At 43.8% G+C, this 16,971-nt stretch overlaps 1 long non-coding RNA gene across 2 annotated transcripts in view; it reads left to right on the top strand.

Moving 5' to 3' along the window:
- LOC138756281 (uncharacterized) overlaps positions 1-16,227 on the top strand; it is a 29,251-nt gene extending 13,024 nt beyond the window's left edge. The window contains exons 2-3 of one of the 2 annotated variants that reach the window (XR_011352944.1): positions 2,870-2,924; positions 15,654-16,227. This is a non-coding gene — a long non-coding RNA (uncharacterized lncRNA). Of the gene's footprint in view, positions 1-2,869; positions 2,939-15,653 lie in introns of both variants that reach the window. The other variant, XR_011352943.1, reaches the window with a different exon arrangement.
- The last annotated feature ends 744 nt before the right edge of the window (positions 16,228-16,971 follow it).

Here is a 16,971-nt window from a genome sequence, read left to right as displayed (position 1 = left end):
TATTGATCAAAATTGTGTGACACATTGATAAATGTTGTAAACACTAGGAGCATGTCATTTTAAATTAAATGCCTCAAGGCATGTTGTATTGTAGATAGACTCCTGACTCCATAGCAACCATGCTCTTTCAATCTGTTTAAGATGAAATAACAAAATTTTCAAGCATAATTGTAAATTAAAGCAGAAAATGCAAAGTACTCCCTGGGTCAGTTGGAATCTGCTCAGAGAGAGTTACCAGTTAATGCTTCTGGTCAACATTGGAAGAGGCAAAAGTGTGAGATAAAATGAGATTTAGTACATTGGAGAAAGGGGAGGAGAGAAAAGAAGAGAAGGTGATGAGCAGAAGAGATTATGTGAAAGGGTGTGCCACGGAGTCATGGAAACAGGCCCACAGACCCAACTCATCCGGCTGAAATGTGTGATGGCACCGGTGGAAATGAGAGAATTAAAAATTCAAATGATTTGGGTTTAGAGGATGTACAAAAGAATTTAAAGAAATTTCTCAGCCCACAGTGGAGATTGGAAGGTTGTGGTGGAGCAAACACTTACGATGACATGGGGCTTTGAGGAATGGAGTAGGGGGCTCAGAAATGGGAGGCCAGAGTCGGAGCAGGATGGAAATAAATAATAAAATATTAACTCTGCCGTCCCCTAAAGTCAAACGAGAGGCCAAATCAACACTGTGAAGAACTCTGTATAAGAAGACATTTTTAAAACAATACAGCACAATAGGAAGGCCATGACTGCCCATGAAATAAATGCAAACCAATTACACCCAATTAGCTTACCGACCACGTATGTTTCTGGAGGATGGGAGAAAACCAGAGTACCCGGAAAAAAACAACATGCAAGTCATAGCAAGATCTTACAAACTATTTATAGAGATTCAAAACTGGGTTGCTTGCACTATAATATTGTTGTGCTAACCACTACACTAACTGGGCTGCCCAACTCGACAAACTCATCCATTAGTGGGTATTGATAACAATAGGATCATGCCACAAAATATCCCCATTGGTGGACCATCACATCCCATCACTATCAACCTAGACAGAAAAATACTTAAAACAAGACAAAGTACACATTTTCACAGAACAATATTTCCCAATTTATCAAATTCAATCTACCTTTTGATTTTTTTTTGTGAATAGCATAGCTCAATTTTACACTGGGACACCATTCTCAGATTAACATCCATCAGGTAATATTGTAACTCTACAAAACTCTGGTTAGGCCACATGGGTTCAGTTCTGGTCACCTCATTACAAGTAGGATGTAGATGCTTTGATGAAGGTGCAACGGAGATTTACTGGGATGTTGTCTAGATAGGAGAACGTGGCATATGAAGCATTGTAGAAGGTTGTGTTTATAGCCTACCTAGAAATATCAATTATGAGAAAACCAGTACAGATTTTCCTCTGTTACAGAAATAAAGTCACAGGCTTCCAGAGCAAAGACTGGAAGGAAGTGACAAATATTAAGCCAAGGGACATTCCATACAGGAAATTAAGATCAATTATCACTTCTGCCCTAAAAACATTTCAAGGTAATCACAGCAAACCCACACCCCCCCCACACACACCGCAGCTCCAGAAGTCATAGCACCTTTAACAACAAAGATGCTAAATGGCTTGCCGACTGACTCCAACAGGTTGGCAGGCCGGTCAAACAGGCTGGCATTTGCAAGTGTTAATGAATGACAGAGACTAAAGGCCATTTCAGGTGCACCTCTGCCTTGAGGGTGGCGGCAGAACCAGATCTTAACTTGCGGACTCACCTTTCGGGTAGCAGCCCTAAAAGGCTGCTTGCAGCATTGCTTGGTCCACCTGAAAGGTCCTATTCATATCCAGAGGCACCTTGTATGGAGGTGGGGGAGGGGGGCGGGGGGGGGGGGGTGACTGGTGCTGCAGCGCTACCCATCATAAATATGCAGCATAGCAATGGCCGTCTTCCCTACCTAAAACCCCCCATGCAGGTGGAACCGTTCTGTGTTTCCCATAACAGTTCCATCTGTAGATTATGGGTAGAGAAGACCAATGCATTTTGAGCCATAGAGAGGGGCCCCAGTGCAGAAGCAGCCAGCCAGGCTATGACAGACCACATCGTCTGCCCCCTGACGTCTCCCGTCGCTGCCCCGACCCGACATCCCCCGCCAGCTGCACCTGCCCCAATGTCCCCCACCAACCTCCCCTCCCCAGTGGGGCAGGGCTGTCAGGTAGGAGAGTGGGGCTTTCAGGCAGTGGGAAGTTGGGTCACCGGCTGATGGAGTCATCAGCCCGCCCCCAGGCAACTACTTACAGCGGCTGCACATTCAGGTGTGTTGGTGGAGTGCAGCACTCTGTCGATTATCTCTCCCAGAGGAGGGTTGGCATCGGCGCCTTAGAGGCGCTTCTGCCGCATTTAGGTGAGTATGTCTTTAGTTGCAAGGGGGGGAGATTATGCAGCTTTACACTGGGGTGTTCAGGCCTCCTGAAAGGGCCTTGAGGCAAACAGAGCACTGTATATTGCAAGTAGTTTCCTGACTGCTTCCATTGTATATGCTACAAATTCATATATTTTAATTATAATATTTACATGTAAAAAGCCAATTAATGTTAACCATTTTCCTGTCTTCCTGAGAAATGTGCAAATACTGACTGCAATGCCTTAACTTGTAGCATTCCTTTCAAAGAGATAACACTCTTATTTATATGTGAGAATAGTCCTTAAATATTGCACCCCTTGACTGGATTCTTTGAATGAGACCAGTCTTATTGAGGTGACCTTGTCCACCCAACACTGCAGACTGCTCATTGCCTCTAGCATTATTCGAATAGAGTCTGTTTGAATTGCACTATGTGACTTGGTTGAACTTTTTGTATCTTGACAGGAGCTCGACTTTAACAGTAAGGTTGACAGAGCTTTGGAGCACTGACAGATGAAAGGTATCTTAATAGAGGTATACAAAATTATGAAGGGCTTTGATAGAGTTGACAGGCAGCACCATTTTCCTGGGGCATCAATAGATAATCCCTCCACCATTTCCGCCACCTACTACGTGATCCCATCACCAGACACAAATTCCTGCCTTTTGCAGGAACCACTCCTCCATGACTCCCTCTTCCATTTCTCCCACACCACTAATCGCCCCCTTGGCACCCTGTGCTCCAGGAGGTGCACCACTTGCATCCACGTCTTCTCCCTCACCACCATTTGGGGTCCCAAACAGTCCTCCCAACTGAAGCCACACTTTACTTTTGAATCTGCAGGGATCATCTACTGGATCCAGTGCTCCTGTTGTGGTTTCCTCTATATCAGAGAGACTGGGTACAGACTGGGAGATCACTTTGTTGAGCAAATGAGCTCTGTCGGCCACAATAGTGTGGATCTCTCAGTAGCCAGCCATTTTAATTCCCCACTCCTTTCTTTTGCTGACATGTCTGTCCATGATCTTATGCACTGTCAGACTGAGACCACCTGCAAATTGGAGGAACAACACCTCATATTCTCTCTGTGTAACTTCCAGCCAGATAGCATTAACATAACTTCTCTGTTTTCTTTTAGTTTCAATTCCCCATCTTTTCCTATCTCTTTTCCTCTCCCTCTCTCTCTCCCTCTCTCTCTCTTTCTCTCACTCTTCCCTTTTCCCTGTCTCCTTTACCCCAGCACTGTGTTCACAAAGTCAACCCTCCCCCACCCTCTGCTTATCAATTCTTATCCTGGCCTCTATGGTGGCCTCCTCTCCATATCCAATTAACATCTTCTGTCTGTGGGTTTGTTCTCCTCCCCTTGCCATTTCTTTTAATTCTGGCCCTTGCCTGATTTTTGCTCATACAAGTGAAGAAGGCCTCAGATCTGAAAGATCACAAATATCTTTAACTCCTATGTATACTGCAAGACCTGCTGAGTTCCTCAAGCATTTCTGTGTTTTTGCATCAATAGCAAATACCAGTGGTTTAAGATGAGTGGAGGGATGTTCAGAGGAGATGTAAGAGTTACGTTTTTTACTCAGAGAGGGGTGGGTGCCTGGAATGCATTGCCAAGGGACATTTTGTTAGGCTCTTTGTTAGGCAAATGGATGTAAGAAAAATAGAGGGCTATGAGTGTGAGATTGGGAAGGATGACATTGTTGTGGAGTGGGTTTACTTTGCGGGCTAAAGGACCTGCGTTGTGGTGTAATGTTCTATGTTCTAACTTGGGCCATATTGGTCAGAAACTGTTCATTTCGGCCCACGAGCCCTGAGTGAAACTACTCTTTGGCTTGGCTTCGCGGACGAAGATTTATGGAGGGGGTAAAAAGTCCACGTCAGCTGCAGGCTCGTTTGTGGCTGACAAGTCCGATGCGGGACAGGCAGACACGATTGCAGCGGTTGCAAGGGAAAATTGGTTGGTTGGGGTTGGGTGTTGGGTTTTTCCTCCTTTGCCTTTTGTCAGTGAGGTGGGCTCTGCGGTCTTCTTCAAAGGAGGTTGCTGCCCGCCAAACTGTGAGGCGCCAAGATGCACGGTTTGAGGCGTTATCAGCCCACTGGCGGTGGTCAATGTGGCAGGCACCAAGAGATTTCTTTAGGCAGTCCTTGTACCTTTTCTTTCACGGTGGCCAGTGGAGAGCTCGCCATATAACACGATCTTGGGAAGGCGATGGTCCTCCATTCTGGAGACGTGACCCATCCAGCGCAGCTGGATCTTCAGCAGCGTGGACTCGATGCTGTCGACCTCTGCCATCTCGAGTACTTCGACGTTAGGGGTGTAAGCGCTCCAATGGATGTTGAGGATGGAGCGGAGACAACGCTGGTGGAAGCGTTCTAGGAGCCGTAGGTGGTGCCGGTAGAGGACCCATGATTCGGAGCCGAACAGGAGTGTGGGTATGACAACGGCTCTGTATACGCTTATCTTTGTGAGGTTTTTCAGTTGGTTGTTTTTCCAGACTCTTTTGTGTAGTCTTCCAAAGGCGCTATTTGCCTTGGCGAGTCTGTTGTCTATCTCATTGTCGATCCTTGCATCTGATGAAATGGTGCAGCCGAGATAGGTAAACTGGTTGACCGTTTTGAGTTTTGTGTGCCCGATGGAGATGTGGGGGGGCTGGTAGTCATGGTGGGGAGCTGGCTGATGGAGGACCTCAGTTTTCTTCAGGCTGACTTCCAGGCCAAACATTTTGGCAGTTTCCGCAAAGCAGGACGTCAAGCGCTGAAGAGCTGGCTCTGAATGGGCAACTAAAGCGGCATCATCTGCAAAGAGTAGTTCACGGACAAGTTTCTCTTGTGTCTTGGTGTGAGCTTGCAGGCGCCTCAGGTTGAAGAGACTGCCATCCGTGCGGTACCGGATGTAAACAGCGTCTTCATTGTTGGGGTCTTTCATGGCTTGGTTCAGCATCATGCTGAAGAAGATTGAAAAGAGGGTTGGTGCGAGAACACAGCCTTGCTTCACGCCATTGTTAATGGAGAAGGGTTCAGAGAGCTCATTGCTGTATCTGACCCGACCTTGTTGGTTTTCGTGCAGTTGGATAATCATGTTGAGGAACTTTGGGGGACATCCGATGCGCTCTAGTATTTGCCAAAGCCCTTTCCTGCTCACGCTGTCGAAGGCTTTGGTGAGGTCAACAAAGGTGATGTAGAGTCCTTTGTTTTGTTCTCTGCACTTTTCTTGGAGCTGTCTGAGGGCAAAGACCATGTCAGTAGTTCCTCTGTTTGCGCGAAAGCCGCACTGTGATTCTGGGAGAATATTCTCGGCGACACTAGGTATTATTCTATTTAGTAGAATCCTAGCGAAGATTTTGCCTGCAATGGAGAGCAACGTGATTCCCCTGTAGTTTGAGCAGTCTGATTTCTCGCCTTTGTTTTTGTACAGGGTGATGATGGTGGCATCACGAAGATCCTGAGGCAGTTTACCTTGGTCCCAACAAAGCTGGAAAAACTCATGCAGTTTGGCATGCAGAGTTTTGCCGCCAGCCTTCCAGACCTCTGGGGGGATTTCATCCATACCTGCTGCTTTGCCACTTTTCAGTTGTTCGATTGCCTTATATGTCTCATCCAGGGTGGGAACCTCATCCAGCTCTAGCCTTAGGGGCTGTTGAGGGAGCTGGAGCAGGGCGGAATCTTGGACTGAGCGGTTGGCACTGAAAAGAGATTGGAAGTGTTCTGACCATCGGTTGAGGATGGAGATCTTGTCGCTGAGGAGGACTTTGCCGTCTGAGCTGCGCAGCGGGCCTTGCACTTGGGGTGAGGGGCCGTACACAGCCTTTAGAGCCTCGTAGAAACCCCTGAAGTCGCCAATGTCCGCGCTGAGCTGTGTTCGTTTGGCGAGGCTAGTCCACCACTCATTTTGGATCTCCCGGAGTTTGCGCTGAAGATGGCTGCATGCGCGACGGAAGGCTTGTTTCTTCTCTGGACAGGACGGCTTTGTAAGGTGAGCCTGGTGGGCAGCTCGCTTCTTTGCCAGCAGCTCCTGGATTTCCTGGCTGTTTTCGTCAAACCAGTCCTTGTTTTTCCTGGAGGAGAAGCCCAGTACCTCTTCAGTGGATTGCAGTATGGTAGTCTTCAACTGATCCCAGAGGGTTTCAAGGGACGGGTCCGTGAGGCGGGTTGCAACGTCGAGCTTTGCTTTGAGGTTTTCCTGGAAGTTTCCTCTCGCTTCGTCTGACTGCAGGTTTCCAACATTGAACCTCTTTCTGGGGGCTTTATTGTTCCTGGGCTTTGGCTTGAAGTGAAGGTTGAGCTTGCAGCGAACCAGCCCGTGGTCAGTGTGGCATTCCGCGCTAGGCATGACCCTGGTGTGGAGCACATCTTGTTTGTCACTTTCTCGCACCAGGATGTAGTCCAGGAGGTGCCAGTGTTTGGATCGGGGATGCATCCAGGTGGTCTTAAGGCTGTCCCTCTGCTGAAAAAGGGTGTTTGTAATGACAAGTCGCTGTTCTGCGCAGAGCTCCAACAGGAGGCGCCCATTGTCGTTGCACTTGCCGACGCCATGCTTGCCCAGGATTCCTGGCCAGGTTTCTGAGTCTTTGCCGACACGAGCGTTGAAGTCGCCCAGGATGACAACCTTGTCGGCTGTAGGGGTACGTTGGATGAGGTTGCGCAGGTCGGTGTAGAACTTGTTCTTTTCTGCTGGTTCCGCCTGGATGGTTGGAGCATAGACACTGATGAGGGTGATGTGACGCTTGTTTTGAAGTGGGAGTCGCATGGACATGATTCGGTCCGAGAGGCCTGTCGGAAGGTTTTCGAGTTTGGAGGCAATGAAGCTCTTGACCATGAAGCCTACACCAGATAGGCGTCGTTCATCCGAAGGCTTGCCAGACCAGTAGAGTGTGTAGCCCGCGCCGCGTTCTTGGAGGCTGCCTACATCTGCCAGGCGGACTTCACTGAGAGCGGCTATATCGATGTCAAGTCTGAGGAGTTCATGTGCAATGAGGGCAGACCGACATTCAGGTCGGTGGCTGTCAGCCTTGTCTAGCATGGTTCTGATGTTCCAGCATGCTAGCTTGAGTTTGTGAGCATCTTTTGAGGGGGAGGACGTGGAGGGGGAGGATGTGGAGGGGGAGGACGTGGAGGGGGAGGACGTGGACCTGTCCTCGGACCTGCGCAAATGAGCTTTTAGGTGGAGTGCAGTGCGCGCAGTACTGGCCCCACCCTTTACACCCATGGTTCGTGTGCCGTGGCCAAGCAAGCTGGGACGTGGCAGCGAGGTCCTTGGGTCATAGGTTTTATATCGGAGTGGCCTTCTACTATGCAGGTTTCTTACCCGGGCTGGAGGGGCCTGCCTCCCCTCCTAGGTCGGTCCATACTGCCCGGACCGGGGCCGAGGCCGCCGCAGTTCACCCTGTGCCTGGATTGGGGCCGCCGCCTCCCACTCTCTGCCCGGATCGGGGCCTTCGCCTGCCTCACTCGACCGAGGCCGGGGCCGCCGTCTCCCCCTTGCTCCTGCCCGTATCGGGGCCGCCGCCGTCTACCCTTCGCCCGGACCGGGCGAAACTACTATTGTAAATGTAAATGACATGATCTTTCCTGTTGCCTGATTAATCTACACCCCAGTACATTTCAAATATTGAGAGGAAACTGGAGCCCCTGGGGAAAACCCATGCAGACATGGGGAGAACATACAAATTTCTTACAGACAACACAGGATTTGAACCCCAGTCCCGATCGCTGGAGCTGTAAAGAGGTTGCACTAACTGCTATACCAACCGTGCTGCCAAAAAGTAAATGGTCTTCCCAGCAACATTCCTGTATTACATGCACATGTCTGTACATCTCAGTATTCAGTGGTCAGGATATTGGAAACAGCTTCTTTGATTGTTCTCTGCCCTCTCATATGAATCAAACCTGAATCCTTGGTAAGCCCACTGATCGGACTGGTGTGCAGCCATTTGTGTTCAGGGAAGGACAGCACTTGGAGGATGCAGAAGCACACAGGAGAGCATGAATCTTACATTGTCCCCTCACATTTTCCCTCCTCCCCATGACAGTCATTGCCTTGCAGTTGTGTGATGGGGAGCAAGCTTTAATGGTTGGCAGTAATAATGATACTGTAGCTGCAGCCTTAACCCAGTGGAAATCACATCAGTGGAGTCTTAATGGAGGATTTTACATGCCAACCAGAATGGTTTACCTTTAAATATTTTTAGTTCAATTTCTCAAATGTGATCTGATTGTATGTTTCTGTCCCCTGTCCTTCCCAAAATTCCATGCAGAGGAAATTGTTCTATTGAGATGTCAAATCAAAATTTACACCTTATATTAAACACTTCCTATTAAATGCAATACGACTAAGGTTCTGCTTGTCTGCTAAGCTCCTCCTGAGGGATTTGAATTAAACTAAATGACACATGCTAAGTGAAGCAAAATCTAATTTCTAGCCTTTTGTGTCTCAGCATATTAGTTTGCTGTCATGTGGTGCCACAACCACTGCATTTTCCCTATTCCTGAAGATACCACAGAGGGTGGCCCTAATCTATTCATACTCTGGGGCCCAAGCTGGGTGAGGTTACAGATCATATGCTTGCTTGACCACTGCCTCCATCGCCTTGGCAACATCAAGATGCTGCTGAAATCCTCCTTTTGGGAACAAAATGGATGTTGTTGAACAATTTTCATTCAAATCTGCAACCTTAAAGGATCATTGACTGGTTTAAGCTATTTAAAAGTAAGATGAATCTCATTGTTATCATATCTACCGTAGGAAAAGAAACAGTTTGTTGATTTCAGGTGGTTGGGCACTACTTGCATGTCTCTCAGAGACACAAGGATTCATATCATTACATGCAAGATCACCGTTACCAGCAGTCACAAGATTTCTATGTTGCAACCTCCTCATCACCCAGTAATTTCATGTGACAAAGATATGCTTCAGATGGACATTCTATTTATCCAATGGTGATTCTGACCTTAAGAAGATGCCAGCTTTCATTCCCTTCAGTATCTGTCTGGTTACAGTAGACCAGTTGTCCTCAAATAATTCCTAACTAACCTTAGTGAAATTATAGCCCTTTTACCGCTGGCATCCCAGTTAATTGGCCGTACAGTTTCCTGGGATAGGAAGGCATCTGCGCAGTTTCCACTGGGCCGCCTTTAACCGGGACACTGACTGCTTTTCCACAGAACACAGTCGTGCCTGGAGATCGGAGTGTTCTATCTTCAACTGAGAATGCGTGACTTTCTGCTGTAATTTTTTCCCACTTGTTTAATTGGATGGCTGCCGTCAGCTGATGCCAGGGACTTGAGTAGGGGTAAAGGCCGTCAATCCCTGGTGTGAAATGACGTCATTTGATGCCTGCGTGCTGATTGTTTTGTTTCTTCCACTGGATCATGTTCCCGGTTAATTCTCCATTAATTCCTGGGACAATGTGCCAGTGAAAAAGAGGTAATTGGCATCCTATGCTCTGTCGTTAGTCAGGGATTGCTTAAGGTGGTATGTGAGTGGAAGAAAAAAGTTGAGAACCACTGCAGTAGACATATAAGACTGCAGATCTTGGAATTTAGCGGAAAAAAACTTCTGAAGAAGCTCAGCTGGTCAGGGAACATCCATGCCTGTAGGAGATATCCAATTCCACACCTTCAGCACTGTATGCCCACACCCCCCCCACACCCAGTTCTATCTGTCCATCATTCTTCAACCCTTCTATGCCCACCTATCACATACTGACCCCCTCCCCCTCTCCTGATTAACACTGCCTGTTTTCTTTCTCCTTTTTCCGTCTGAAATAGAATTTTGATCCAAGACATCAGCTGTCCATTTTTTTCTATTTGGTGCATCTGGTGCACCTGATGTGGTCTCCTTTACATCAGGAAGACAGGACATAAATTGGGGAATCTCTTCATTGGGCACTTTTGCTCTGTCTGCTGCAACAACAAGTACCTCCCAGGAACCAAGCGCTTCAAATCCACATCCCATTGCCACAGTGACACATCTATCCATGGTGTCGTGTTCTGCCAGAATGAGGCAACTCATAAATTGTAGGAAAAACCACCTTATATTATGTAAATACACTCTGAAATGCTGGAGGAACTCAGCCGGACTTGCATATAAAGATATATTAGAGTTTCATTCCTGAAGCCTTAGAACCATAGAACACTACAGCACAGAAATCAAGCCATTTGGCCCTTCTAATCTGTGCCAAAACATCATTCCACTAGTCCCACTGACCTGCACCCATTCCATAACCCTACAGACCTCTCCCATCCATGTATCTATCCAAATTACTCTTAAAACTTGAGGGTGAACCTGAATTTTCCACATCAGATGGCAGCTCATTCTGCACTCTCACTCTCTGAGTGAAAAAGTTCCCCCTAATTTTCCCCTAAACCTTTCCCCTTTCACCTTAAAGCCATGTCCCCCTGTATTTTTCACTCCTAATCTCAGTGGAAAGAGCCTACTCGCATTTACTCTGTCTATACCCCCTCATAATTTTGTAAATGTCTATCAAATACCCCCTCAATCTTCTACACTGCAAGGAATAAGGTCCCAACCTGTTTAATCTTTCCCTGTAATTCAACTCCTGAAGACCAAACAACATCCTAGTAAATCTTCTCTGCACTCTCTCAAATTTATTGATATCTTTCCTGTAGTTTGGTGACCAGAACTGCACACAATACTCACCGGCCTATAAGTATCTGGTTTATATTTGGACCCTTATTATACCATTATTTCACCTTCTTTAGTCTTATCTGGAAAGTTCCCAACCTAAACCTTTCTGTCTCTACCTTCTTTCATGATTTCCTGCACTCTTTCAATCTTACTGATATCCTTCCTACAGTTAGGTGACCAGAACTGCAAACAATAATCAAAATATGGCTTCACCAATGTCTTATATAACCTCACCATTTCATCCCAACTCCTACACTCAATACTTTGATTATTGAAGGCCAAGATGCCAAAAGCTTTCTTTACAACCCTGTTTACCTGTGTTGTCTCTTCCATGGAATTATGTATCTGTATTCCCGGATCCCTTTGTTCCTCCGCACTCCTCAGTGCGCTACCATTTACTGTGTATGTCCTAACTTGGTTTATCCTTTCAAAAGGCAACACCTCACTCTTGTCTGCATTAAATTCCATCTGTCATTTTCTTCCCCATTTTTCCAGTTGGTCCAGATCCCTCTGCAAGCTTTGAAAGCCTTTCTCATCATCCACAATGCCCTCAATCTTAGTGTCATCAGCAAACTTGCTGATCCAAATAACCGCATCATCATGCAGATTATTGATATAGACAACAAACAACAATGGTTCCAGCACCGATCCCTGAGGCCTCCAGTCTGAGAAGCAACCATCCACTACCACTCTCTGTCTTTTCTCATTCAGCCAATTTCAAATCCAATTTACAAACCTCTCCATAGATACCTAGAGTCTGAAGTTTACCTCCCATGTGAGACCTTGTCAAAGACCTTACTAAAGTGCATGTAGACAACATCCACAATCTTTCCTTTATCTATTTTCTTGGCAACCTTCTCAAAAAACTCTAAGATTCATTAAACATGACCTGCCATTGACAAAGTCATGCTTATCCTTAATCAGCACTTGGCTGTCCAAATACTTGTATATCTGATCTTTCAGAACACTCTCTAATAATTTACACACTACTGATGTCAGGCTCATGGGCCTGCAATTTCCAGGTTTATTTTTGGAGCTTTTTTTAAATAACGGAACAGCATGATCTACTCTCCAATCCTCCAGCACATTATCTGTGGCTAAGGACATTTTAAATATTTCTGCCACTATTTCTACACTACTCTCCCTCAAGGTCCGAGGGAATATCTTGCCAGGCCTGGGGGATTTAGCTATGTTTCTTCGCTGTAAGGCAGCAAGCATCTCCTTCTCTTTAATCTCTATATGTTCCATGACATTACTGGTTGTTTCCCTTCCTTCCTATGCCAGTTTCCTGAGTAAATACTGATGCAAAAGAACTGTTTAAGATCTCCCCATCTCGTTAGGCTCCAGGCATAGTTGACCACTCTGATCTTCTAGGGGACCAATTTGTCCCTTACTATCCTTTTACTCTTAACATTCTTGTAGAAACCCTTCAGGTTTACCTTCACATTATCTGCTAATGTAACCTCATGTCTTCTTTATGCTTTCCTGATTTCCTTTTTTAAGTATTTTCTTGCATTTTCTGTACTCTCCTAATGCCTCATTTACTCCTCTTTGCCTATACGCCTCTCTCTTATCTTTAACCAGATTGCAAATATCACTTGAAAACCAAGGTTCCCTATGCCTGTTAACTTTTCCTTTAATCCTGACAGGAACTTTCAAACTCTGCACTCTCAAAATTTCGCCTTTGAAAGCCTTCCACTTACAGAACACATCCATGCCAGAAAACAACTTATCTTAATCTGTTTTTCCTAGATCCTTTCTCATTTCCAAAAAAATGGCCTTTCTCCAATTTGGAATTTCAACTCAAGGACCATACCTATCCTTATCCATAATTAACTTGAAACTAATGATGTTGTGGTCACTGGGGCCAAAATATTTGCCTACACATACTTCTGTCACCTAACCTGTCTGGTTCCCTTTTCCTTTTTAAAAAATATTTTTATTGAGTTTAACATGTAAGCTTACATACAGAGTTTTATAAAAGAAAGCACATAACAAATCATTTCTATACATGTAAGGACACAAAAAAAAGAAGCAAAAAGATTAAACTAAATTGAGAATTCTTACTAAAGATCAGAAACAATAACTTGAATTGATCTGTAAAACCATGTTAAATCCATTTATTGAATTAAGCCAAATTTAAAAAAAGTGTTAAAAAAATGAAAACTACAACGAATCTACCCCCTCCCTCTAATCAAGGTTACCTTATATAATAAATTAAAATTAAAATGTGGATCCAATGGTAACACCCAGACAATGGACAGTGAATCCACAGAGCACACAATAATTGTTGATTCTTCCAATTATAATAAAATTCTAAGAATGGGCCCCACAACTTTATAAATTTAAACTTACTTTCTTTAATATTATATCTATCTTTTTCCAAAGTTAAATAAGACATTACATCATAAAATCCCTGAATCATCTTTCCATTTCAGTAAGATGGTTCATCTGGCTATCAACGTGGTAAAAGCTAAAATTTTTTCCTGAGATGTCGATATGTTTATCTGAATCATGAGAAAAACCAAACAGAGCAATTAGCAGGCGAGGTTCCAAATTAATCTTAAGAATCATTGATAAAGTTTGGAAAATTTATTTCCAGAATCTCTTTAAATTTGGCCACTGCCAAAACATAAGGATCAAAGAAGCTTCAAAAATTTTACATTTCACACATAATGGATCAATATCTGCATAAAAACAAGATAATTTAAGTTTGGACATGTGTGCTCTTTATACCACCTTGAATTGTAATAAGCAAAGTCTTCTACAGAATGAGGAATCATTAATCAAGCTGAGAATAGAGTTCCAGTCTTCATCTGAAAATATCATGTTCAAATCTTGTTACCATTTGCTCTTGATCCCAGTCATTGAGGCTGATCTTAAATACAATAAATTATTATAAATAAATGATATTAATCTACCATGAAAATAAAACTATAAATTCAAAAATAGATCAAGAATGTTAGTATTTGAAATTCTTGGGAAATCAAGTATTGCATCCACTCTTGTTGGTACTTCTATATACTGATTTAGAAAACTTTCCTTACACATTTGACATACTCCAAACCATCCAGTATGGGAGTCACAGACAATATGTGGAAAATTAAAATCTCCTACTAGTATGACTCTCTGTTTCTTCAAGGCATAAGCAAAAAAACCAGAAGGCATCTGGATAAAGACTGGAAAGAGAAAGGGGAAGAATGATGGGAAGGTGTCCAGACCAAACACCAAAAGGTGTTAATTGGATATGATAAGAGGAAAGGTGAGAATTGATTTAATCTCTGTGAAAGGAGATAGAGGGAAAAGGGAAGAGAGAGAAAGACGACAGGGGAAGGGGGTTTTTAACATAAACAGGAGAAGTCTATGTTAATGCCATTTGGTTGGAGGGTGACAGACAGAAGATGAGGTTTGTTCTTCCAATTTGCTGGTGGTCTTAGTCTGGCAGTACTTGAGATGTTAGGCAGATATGTCCACAAGGGAATGGGATAGGAACTGAAATTAGTGACCACTGGGAGATCCACGCTATTGTGGCAGACAGAGGTGTTCAACAAAGCAATCTTCCAGTTTCTACTTAGACTCTCCAAGTCCACAATGGAAATACCAGACGTAGTGAGCACCCCTGCAGATTTACAAGCAAAATTTAGCTTCACATTTTGTTGTTTTTAACTACAATCACGGTGCCTGCTGACTTTTGTGTTTCACACCTTATATTATATCTTAGCCGTCTGCAACCAGAAGACACAATATCAACTTTCAGTCTCCATTAACCCCCTTCCCCTGGCCTATCTCTTTTCCTCATCTCCCTGTCTCTCTTCCTTCAGCTCCCCAGTCCCTTCCTCTAGCTTCCAGCCTTTCCTCAGATAAGGGAACTATCTTTCTCAGGTCTTTGTCCCCTCCCCCTATTACCTCAGCTTTTTTTTTCTCTTGTTCCCCCTCTCACATGTAGCCACCTATTAACTACTGGCCTGTGCACCCCTCGCTTTCCCTTGCCCCTCCCTCCACTTTCTTGTTCGGCTACTCCCTGATTTTTAGCACTCCTGATGACGGGCTTGGTCCAGAAATGTCGACTGCCTTTTTCTTTCCATGGATGCTGCATGACCTGCTGTGTTTCTCCAGCACTTTTGTGTACTACTCATTTGCCTTTATGATGCCGACAGTTCTGTTAAGTTCCTCCAGTACTTTTCTCTTTGGTTCTTTTACTTTTTATCTGTTTCTCTTCATTTTATTTATTTTCTGAAGAAGTCTTTTTCAAGTTACTGCTAATTAAACCCAGAGACCTAATAACAGAATCGGCACAGAATGCTCTATGAATGTGTTGAGGTTAATTAATGTGGCTTCTTTGCTCTACGTATTGTAACTAATTAGCCAGCCAAATGTGAAAGTGTGCACTCTTCCTTCACCTTTAAAAAATTATGCTGATGGCTTTAGGATCAGGTAAGCACACAAAATGTTATTTATTTTGATGGGGGAAAAAAATCAAGAGCAAATAAAGCCGCACTTTAAAACAAAGTCCGAATCAATTAGACACAAAATTATTTGCATTTTGTTGAAGGAATTTTTAAAAATATATTTACGATTGTGAAATTTGCTTGGTGCAGAACAAGATCCCAGTATTAGGAATGTGATGATGGCTGAGCAATCTATTTCCATGGTGCTGGGGAATAAATATCAGGAATGGTGATAACCTGACAACACGTCTTCAAAACTGCAAGAAAAGGAGAATGAGGAAACAAATGGTAAAACTAAACAAAAATGGGAACAAGATTTAAATATAAAGATAAAAAAGGAAACATGGGAGAAATTATGTTCTGGAACAATGAGAAATACAATAAATATGAGGCTACATATGATACAATATAACTGGATACACAGACTATACATTACACCTCAAAAGTTAAATAAATGGGACCCAACAGTTTCTGATAGATGTTTTCGATGTAAAAAAGAAATGGGAACAACAATTCATGCAATCTGGACATGTGAGAAAGTAGAAAAATTTTGGGAAGATCTCAATCAGATATTAAATAAAATAACAGAAAATAATATACCAAAGAATCCAGAGATCTTTCTCCTAAGTAACATAAAAAACAAAGAATTTGGAATTGATTTGGAGGATGCACAAAAAAGATTTGTTAAGATAGCTCTAGCCGTAGCAAAAAAATGTATTATGTCAACCTGGAAATTGGAAGATAATTTGAAAATACAACAATGGTATATAGAAATGAATAAATGTATTCCATTAGAAAAAATAACATATAGTTTAAGAAATAATATTGAAATATTCGAACAAATATGGGAGCCTTACATTAAATACAATAGCGAAAACCTACCGGGGACAATCAATACCTAAGTTGATGGAAGGAGAAGGAAAGAAAAGAATGGACTCAGTAGAATTTCTGGTGTATTTTTGTTGAGTGACAACATTGTCTGACTGGTTTAATGTATCCTAGATTGTATACTTTAAATGGATGGGAGGGGGGGTGGGGGGGGTGGGTTTGGAGGAGGGGGGGGGAGAAAATGTCACTGTATATGTGTGAAAAGGAAAAAGTGTGTATCATGGCTAATGTGATTTATGGTGTGAAAAATAAAAAATTTAAAAAAAAATTAGTGGCATTGGGTTTTCAATATTCACCTGTAAAAATAGCCAGAGCCGTTATATTTGAAAGGCAGAACTGATAGTCCTGTTGAATTGACTGAGTGCAACATTGAAATGTCAGTCCTCTACCTCTGTGCAGAGATCTCTGTATACACTCTAGTGCCATTAGTGCTGTGAAATTGGGGACTGTGATAGTATAGACCTATCACCAATGTATATAGTTACAGTATCTAGAGTGTAATGACTGTGCTTACAGCGATTGGCTGAGAGCTTAGCCACGCCTACTATCTGGGCCTTAAAGGGTTGTGTCCCTAGCCAGG

Source organism: Narcine bancroftii, chromosome 3 (genome assembly GCF_036971445.1).
Source record: "Narcine bancroftii isolate sNarBan1 chromosome 3, sNarBan1.hap1, whole genome shotgun sequence".
Lineage (NCBI taxonomy): Eukaryota > Metazoa > Chordata > Chondrichthyes > Torpediniformes > Narcinidae > Narcine > Narcine bancroftii.
The sequence above is the reverse complement of the archived record's forward strand: the minus strand, read 5'-3'. Positions and strand labels throughout refer to the sequence as shown.